Below are 7970 nucleotides of genomic sequence, written 5' to 3'. Positions count from 1 at the left end.
TCCTTTTCTCACCCCTGGCGCACCCTGCCAGCCGACCTTAGTGAGTCTTCTGTGGCTCAGGCCTCTGGCTGCGTCCCAAAGTCCAAATGAACCCCTTCTGGGGTAGTCAAGAACAATCCCATTGCCCTCACTAGGGTCTCCAGCCCCAACTCTGGGTCCTTGAAATTCTGCCCTTTGTTCAAGCTCTCCATAAGCACTGTCCCCTCCATGGGGCTTATGCCACTGTAGATGGTGGGGGAACCAGGGCCTGCCCATAACTCTGGGTTCCAAACCATGGACCCTGGAAACAGTAGCTAGGCACTGCTTGATTTCAGTTCATTTTTGCTTCTTCCTACCGGCCACTTTTAGCTTCACTCTCACCTCCGGGTTAAAGTTCTTAGGACCCTCTTCCTGCAAATCCAGCTTAAGCAAATGCTGCCAGAATCAAACTCTGGCTATCCCCTGAATTTCTGTGGCCAGAGAGCAGCCCCCTTTCTTGCCCCTCCAGGTCCTGCCAGGAACTGACCTGCTAAGGCCCTGCAGCTCCTTTGAGCTGAACCTGATGGGCTCTGATTGGCTGCTTTCGTGAGTCCTCTCTAGTCAGACCCAGATTTGTGGCTGTTTTCCTGGGGCAGGGTGTAGTAGGACCACGGGGCCTCTTGTAAGGAGCCTCAAAGCCCAGGTACAGCCCATCACAGGCACAGATCGATCGTTTTTCTTAGAACCTGATGAGCCCCTAAGATAGTTGCTTAGCATAAGTGGGAAATATGATGCAGATGTTAGAGGAAGGCTGTGGAAAGGGCGGATGGTCCAGCTGTTATCACACTAGCCCAGGACTTAGGAGACCCAGGTTCAATTTCCTGCTCTCTCAAAGACCTTGGGCAAGTCACTTAGCCCTTCTGTGCATCAGCTCCCTGCCTGTAAAATAGGAATCATCGTGCTTCCCTACCTCCCAGGAGTGTCGTGGGGATACAGACATTAAAGAGTTTTGAGGTACTCAGATACTACAGTAATGAGAACCTAAGACAGATGTGAATGTATTTGTATGTTGCTTGTTTTATAGTATTAGGACACTAGGTTCATTCAGAAGATCTGCTGAGCTAAACCAAAATCAGGAGCTGTTGGTTAGTATCAGCACTAGGACTTGGCAGAAGAGGTCCAGGAATTCAAACTCTGTCTGTATCTCTCTCAGCCAGCACCAGTGGTTGTGTAGCTAGCATAGGCAATGACAGCAATAAAAATATCAGAGAGAGAATGACTCAGAAAGGTGTAATGAAATTCCCTGTGAGGTTTCCATATAAAGGAGGACCCATTCTACTATCTAAAATGACAATTACTCCTATGAACTGAACTGTACAACTCCCGAAAGAAAAGCAAACATGAGACAACAGTCTAATGGTGAAACCGCTCTTCAGAACCCTGTGTCTTACCTGGGCAAGGAAAGCTGTGCTGGTGACTCGGAGGTTTTCTGTTGGGGAATTCACCCAGGGGAGGAGGCTCTGTAAGATCTCAGGTGTTATTAGTTCAGCTCTTAGCAGAACACTGGAAGACAAAATAAACCGCTTATGGGGTAGATTGCACACTTCAAACACTCAGCTGCTCTGAGCATACAGCACTGATATCTAAGAATGGGAGTTGTGTGTTTCCACCCAGGGCACCCCCCACAAAGCCATAAACTGGAGGTTCCCTCTCAGCCACTCTATTTGCTACTGATTCCCAAGACTAAAATCATGCCTCCTAGATCTCTTACCTCACCAGCAGACACACTCCCTCATGGTGAGTCTTGGGGTTTTCAAGCAGACTCTGTGTTCTCTGCTCCCTGAGCGCTCTCCCCAGTCTCTCATTCCCAGCTCTGAAAAGCACAGCCTCTAATGCTTGGATAGAAAGCCTGGGGAAAGAGAGGCACAGAACTGCAGCAATCAGTAGGAAGGTGCAGCCTGAACAGAGTCAGGAAGCCCCAGTTACTTGTCAGGTCTGCTGTTCATCGACAGTTCATCCATTGGCAATATCCTGGACACCAGTGTCCCTGGAAGGACTTGATGCCGGGAGGTAAGTTTCAGTCTCATACATCTCATATGACTAGTTTTGCTAGGGACAAAATTTTGCAGTCATTTTTTCCTTTCTGCAAGGAGTATGGGCACTAGCAGAGTACAGTGATATGGAAAAGATACATGATCAGGACCCAAACACTGGGGGCATAGTGTGGTGATTACTAATGGACATTTTGGGGTCATATCTCCTGATATGATGTGACAGAGTGCTGAAGGTTTGCACTTGAGTCAGCACTCTGGTCACTATTAGTACTAATTTGGTTCCTCACAGAAGGCCTAATTGGACAGAGGTGTACCTGATTACGAGGTCAGATTGGGGCTAGTGAGTCAAGGAACCAATCATTCCATTAACAGGGAAACTGTATAAAAGGACATGGGCAGGAGCTCTTTGAGGGGAACAGACAGAGAAAGAAACTTGGGTGACCAGATGTCCCGATATTTGGGGCTTTATCTTATACGGGTAGCTGTTACCCCCCACCGCCTGTCCTGATTTTTCACACTTGCTGTCTGGTCACGCTAGGAGAAACAGAAAGACAAAAAGCTAGGAGAGCCTGACAAAGCGAGGTCTCTGAGTGGAAACACCTTACCCCCCCACTTTTGGAGAAGAGTTTAGAAAGTTGAGGTACAATATAAAGGTGCTATGTATTGGTAGGGGGATTAAATAGACTATATGTTGGTGCTTACAAGCAAGAAAGTCTCAACGCAGTCTGTGTTTATGGAAGATGTGGGGGTGCAACACCCCTCTCTGTCACAGCTGGGGGCTCATCAGGGATTTCCCTGTTATCTATGCAAATGGAGAGCCTGTTGGAGAAGCCGGTGTAGAGGTTTTGGCACTCCGGGTGATGGAAGGAACACTGAAATGGATGGTGAAGCAGCAAAGAGAAGTGTAGAACAGGGGTTCTCAACCTTTCTGTTTCTGAGCCTCCCCCCACCCTCAACATGCTACAAATACTCCATGGCCCAGTTCCAGGCCTCTGCCCTGCCAGGCATCAGAGTTTGGGGCTCCTGGCTCTGGTTTTTAACCTCATGGGGTGCAGAGGCTCGGGGCTTTAGTGCAGGTGCTGGGCCTCAGGGCTCCAGCGTGGCTGGGCTCAGAGCTTCAGCTTTCTTCTCTAAGCCCCAGCTAGTCTAATGCCAGCCCTGCTTAGCGGACTCCCTAAAACCGGCCTGATTGAGAACTGCTGGTGTAGAAGACCCTACAGACCTTCCAACAATCCCACCATGCAGAAAAACAGCCTTTGCTTGCCTGGTAGGTTTAACAGCAAAAGAGCCTTCAGGAATTTATACAGGAGCAAGCCCAGGTGTGGCAACAACTCCTCCAAAGTCTGGCCAGTCCTGTGACAGGAAATGGAAACCAGGCACAGGAGATCAGACTCTGTAAAATGGGACCTGCGAACAACCCTGATTTGTTTTTGGTTACTCTTAAAGGAGCAGCAGTGAGACCTCATAGGGACAGAACAATGTGGGGCCTTCAGCTGACACCCTATTTAACCGGGGAAGCACATATATGGGTCTTAGTGATTAGCAGGCAAGAGATTATGACATGATTAAGGCAGCCATGCTGGACTAGGTGGGGCCTGTCCACAGAAAAGTACTGCCAGAAATGGAGAGTTGAAAGATGGATTGAGGGATTATGCCTCTGTGCATTTGGACAGAAATTAAAAGATTGGGCCACTCATTGGTAAGGCCAGATACTCAAACTGTGGGGGAGATCATGGACTGCATGATTCTGGAAGTTTCTTCAGAGTCTCCCTGAGCATACCCGAGCATGGGTTCTGTGGCGCCAGCCAGTTAATCTGGACCCCACAGTTAAAGTTACAGAGGAATTTGCAGAGGCGGACATTCCCAGAGTGAGTCAGTGGTTTAAGGGACTAGATTTGAGAAGGACCAGAATGCCTCCAGCTGGGAAGGGCAGCAAGAAGAAGAGGGAGGCGCCTCAAGGAACTGTAGTGGGAGCTTGTCCTACAATGTGCTACCGAAATAGACGTGAAGGACATCTAAAAAAAGACTGTCCTAAAATGGACTGTGGGTTTGCACAGTTTTGTGGCTGGGATAAGACTCCCAGGCAGGGAAGAAAAAAGAAAGTACCTACCATATCAGTATGGGTAGGGAGGAGCCACCAAAGGGACTAATGGACACAGCTTCATCCTGTTTGTTAATCGGGCAGGAGTTAGTGAAACCCCACTGGAGACTTCCCAGAGGTAGGATCAAAACTGAATATGTATATGGGGACAATAAATTCTGCCCAATGGCAGAGGTGACTCTGGAAATCAAGGGGAAGTTTAGGCAGAAACATGTAGGGGTAGTGGATGGATTGCCCCACTGCCTTCTACTGGGCATGGACTAGCATCCCTTTCTAACAGGGACACCAAGGCATGTATGGAGGCTCAGGAGGGTGGAAACAAAACCTGAAGGGCCAGGTAAAGAGGAAATATATGTAAAGGGGCTGGAGGAACCTAGACATGAAAGTACAAGCCACAGAGAAGGTGAGGATGCGGAAGTCCCCTGAGAGACAAGAGGGAGGAGAAAGAAAACAAAGGTCAAGAGTAAAGGTGACTTAAGATCATCCATTGGGGTCAAACAGTCATCAGAGCCCTTACCACCAGGATCTCAGGAGTGGGCATCCCGAGAACACTTTGGAGGGACTCAGCACAGTCTGTGTTCATGGAAGAGGCCGGGGCACAGCATACCACCCCTCACATATAGGTACCTAAAATGGGCCTGCACATGGGCCAACAGCATGAGCAGAACACTTGTGTCTGCAGCGCCAGCAATCACATAGCTAGGTACCCATCCATGTGAACAAATTCAAGTTTTGTGGACAAAGCTTAGGCACCCTGACTCACTGTGGCCACTACATAAGACCAGCCTTACTGGGTCAGTCCAATGGTCCATCTAGTCCAGTATACTGTCTTCCAACAGTGGTCAATGCCAGCTTCTTCAGAAGGAATGAACAGAACAGGGCAATCATGAAGTGATGCAATCCCGGTTGTCCAGTCTCAGTTTCTGGTGGTCAGAGGCCTAGGGACACCCAGAGCTTGGGGTTGTATCCCTGACCATCTTGCCTAATAGCCATTGATGGACCTGTCCTCCATGAACTTATCTAATTCTTTTTTAACCCAGTTATACTTTTGGCCTTCACAACATCCCTTGGCAATGAGTTCCACAGGTTGACTGTGTGTTGTGTGAAGTAGTACTTATGTTTATTTTATAGCCACTGCCCATCCGTGAACAGAGTTTGCATCCTGGTTTCCTGGGAAAATTCAGAGACATTATAAAACCCTGAAGTCTGTAATTTGAGCACCTTGTTGGCATAGAATAAAGAAACACAACAATAATAGAAACTAATAATGTTGTGAGATTGGTGGGAAATGTACATTAATGGGCTATCAGAGCTGAAGTCAGCTGATGACTCAGGAATCTCTTAGTGTTAACTGGCGAGGGGCACAGAGTGGGTGCCGAGTGGTCTGGTATGTACATTCTAGTTCACTAAAAGATTGCCATATGAGTCTCAAATAAAAGCCCATGTCACCAATATCATTGTGAAACACATGTACAGATGCGGTGTAAAGAGTCATGTATATGCATTGAAAATAACATTTTTATGATCTGTGTCTAGGGATTAGTCACCAGGAAAGGTGAAAAAAATGGTTTTCTTTCAGGGAAGAAATGTTTAGCCATCTGTTTCTTTATCTCTAAATTAAGCATGTAGGGTTCACATTCAGTTCAGAAGGACTGTGAGAACTACAAAGAAAAAAGTAACAGGAAGTAGACAGGGGGTGGGGAACCAATTTTGGGGTACACATCAAAGGTGTGCTCTAGTATATTTGGGGGACAAAGAAGACACCCTGGTATCTTTCACTTAGGAAGTAGATGGACAGTGATAGGGACAGCGGGGTTGCTATCAGGTGTGATTGAGAACTTTGGGTGAGAAACATCTTTAGACAGGAGGTGAACCTGTTGATTAAGTTTAGTCTCTAAGAGCATGTTATGATTTCATTTTACATGTAACCATTTTTTGCTCGCATTCTTACTCACTATCACTGGAATCTCTGTTCTTTGATCATCTCTGTTCTTGTTTGCATTATAAATATATCTAAGTGCTGTGTGTTTTGCCGTATAGTATAAGTAATAAAGTATAGAGTTTAAAGTATAAGTAATAAACTGGTGTGTACTGTTCCAGTGGGAACAGCAGGCCTGGTAATTCTGTGGGAGTTCAGTGGATAAAGGTCTGGACACTATATGGAACGGTCAGAAGACTCAGGTGTTGGTGTGTGCCTATCACTAACCTGTACAAAGAGTCTGAGGAGGCCTGGATGGCAGTGTTTGTTTTGCCAGAGCCTGGTCGTTTCAGGGAAGTGACCCACAGCAGGCACAGACAAGACTTCCTCACTCTAAGGGCAGGCAATGGTAAGGTGCCTCGTAACCCTGGGAACTCCTGGGGAGTGTCACACAACTCTATTGGAATTCTCTTTGTTTCTCTCCCTTCCTTCTAATTACCGGCAAGGGTCGCCCTCAGTATGTTGTAGGTCTTTTTGGAATTCCCTCTGGCTGCTTATCCTTGGCAAAGGCATCTCTTGTCCTAGGGTTCGGCTGATCTGCTGCAGGAGAACAGGAAACAACTCTGGGAGCAGCTCCTGCACAGCTTTGCTCGACTGCAGTGCTGACACCACCTCAAAGATGGCACATGTTGCCTGAAAGGAGAGAATGGTAAAAACTGAGAGCTCTTCCCAACACCATCACACCCTCTCTCCCCTTCTGAGATCTGCTGTACTAAATTCTCACTTCCGCCAGTAACTTGAATGACTGCGAGCAACTCGCTTAACTCGTGGCTCAGTTTCCCACATCTGTACAAATGTGGATGACCTACCAAGGCATGTTGTGAGTCCTAAGGAATATTTGCAAAGCACTGTGAGAAAGCTGGTTCAAAGACTTTCTAATTGCCAGATGTTATTAAGTAAATCAGCCACGTACTCTAAAACTGCCGTATTTGTTCCACAGACAGCAGAGCTGGACTCAGGGAAACAGTACATCAGAGGAGAAGTGCCCACACAGCAATATTATACCACACTTCTAGCTTTGCATCAGCAGGATTGTCACAGGGCAGAGGAAAGCCTGAAAGACGTGTCTGTCTTTACTTACTGAGAGAGGTTCAGCAGCTGCCCAATCCCTGTCGATTTCAGTCTCTGAGGTGATGCGGCCTTCTTGTCTTGTTGGAGTCTTTATCTTGTCTATCAGGATCTTTAGGACTTGAGTGGCAAGCAAGGGGTCTCCCCCCAGAGATCTCCACAGCTCAGTGATGTCACTGCAATTTAACAGAAGTTACATGTGACCCCTGGACACTTTTGTGGCTCAAACTGAATACGTCATATTTAAGTAAAGACCAAATTTTCTCCTTGCCAATGATGAGAAAGTTAGGAGTACTGTCCTCCTTTAACGCTCCTCGTGTTTAAATATTGAGTTTCCAGTTACAGAACTAGGTTAAGTGACCTAGTCTTACTGCAGCCTCACCATTAATACTAGACTTCAGAAGGACAGGACACAGAGCACCAACCTCAGTTTCTGCTTTCCCATTTTCCAGTAAATATGGAATCATGAACATGTGGCTACAAAGATCTAGGGTTTGGAAGGCAAATTGATGAAGGAAAAGCCATATTCCTACTAACTGGTGTGATATAGCATGGCCAGAGGACAGCAGGAGAGTGATAGATGGGAGATAAGTAAGCCCCAGGATGATGAGAGCCTTAGTCCCTGTAGAGGGAAGGGAGGCTGCTACAGATTAATTAGAGGACCTGAAACCAATTAAGCCAATTAGAGCACCTAAAGCCAGTCACCTGATAAACCCCCCCTGCTTCAATCAGACAGTTGGAGGAGTTGAAGCAGAGTTGTTTGGTGTTGGAACAGAGAGCAGTTTGGAGGAAGCAGTTTGGAGAAGTGCTG

The 7970-nt window shown here is 47.0% G+C and overlaps 1 long non-coding RNA gene across 1 annotated transcript; it reads right to left on the bottom strand.

The window, feature by feature from the left end:
- Positions 1-1405: 1405 nt before the first annotated feature.
- On the bottom strand, positions 1406-7347 carry LOC135980154 (uncharacterized). Its single transcript, XR_010597357.1, has 4 exons — positions 7173-7347; positions 6531-6724; positions 1730-1867; positions 1406-1521 (listed from the first exon to the last, which is right to left on the bottom strand). It is a non-coding gene; the product is annotated as an uncharacterized LOC135980154 (long non-coding RNA).
- Positions 7348-7970: the final 623 nt, after the last annotated feature.

This window comes from Chrysemys picta, unplaced genomic scaffold, assembly GCF_011386835.1.
Source record: "Chrysemys picta bellii isolate R12L10 unplaced genomic scaffold, ASM1138683v2 scaf2011, whole genome shotgun sequence".
Taxonomy (NCBI): Eukaryota; Metazoa; Chordata; order Testudines; family Emydidae; genus Chrysemys; species Chrysemys picta.
The sequence above is the reverse complement of the archived record's forward strand: the minus strand, read 5'-3'. Positions and strand labels throughout refer to the sequence as shown.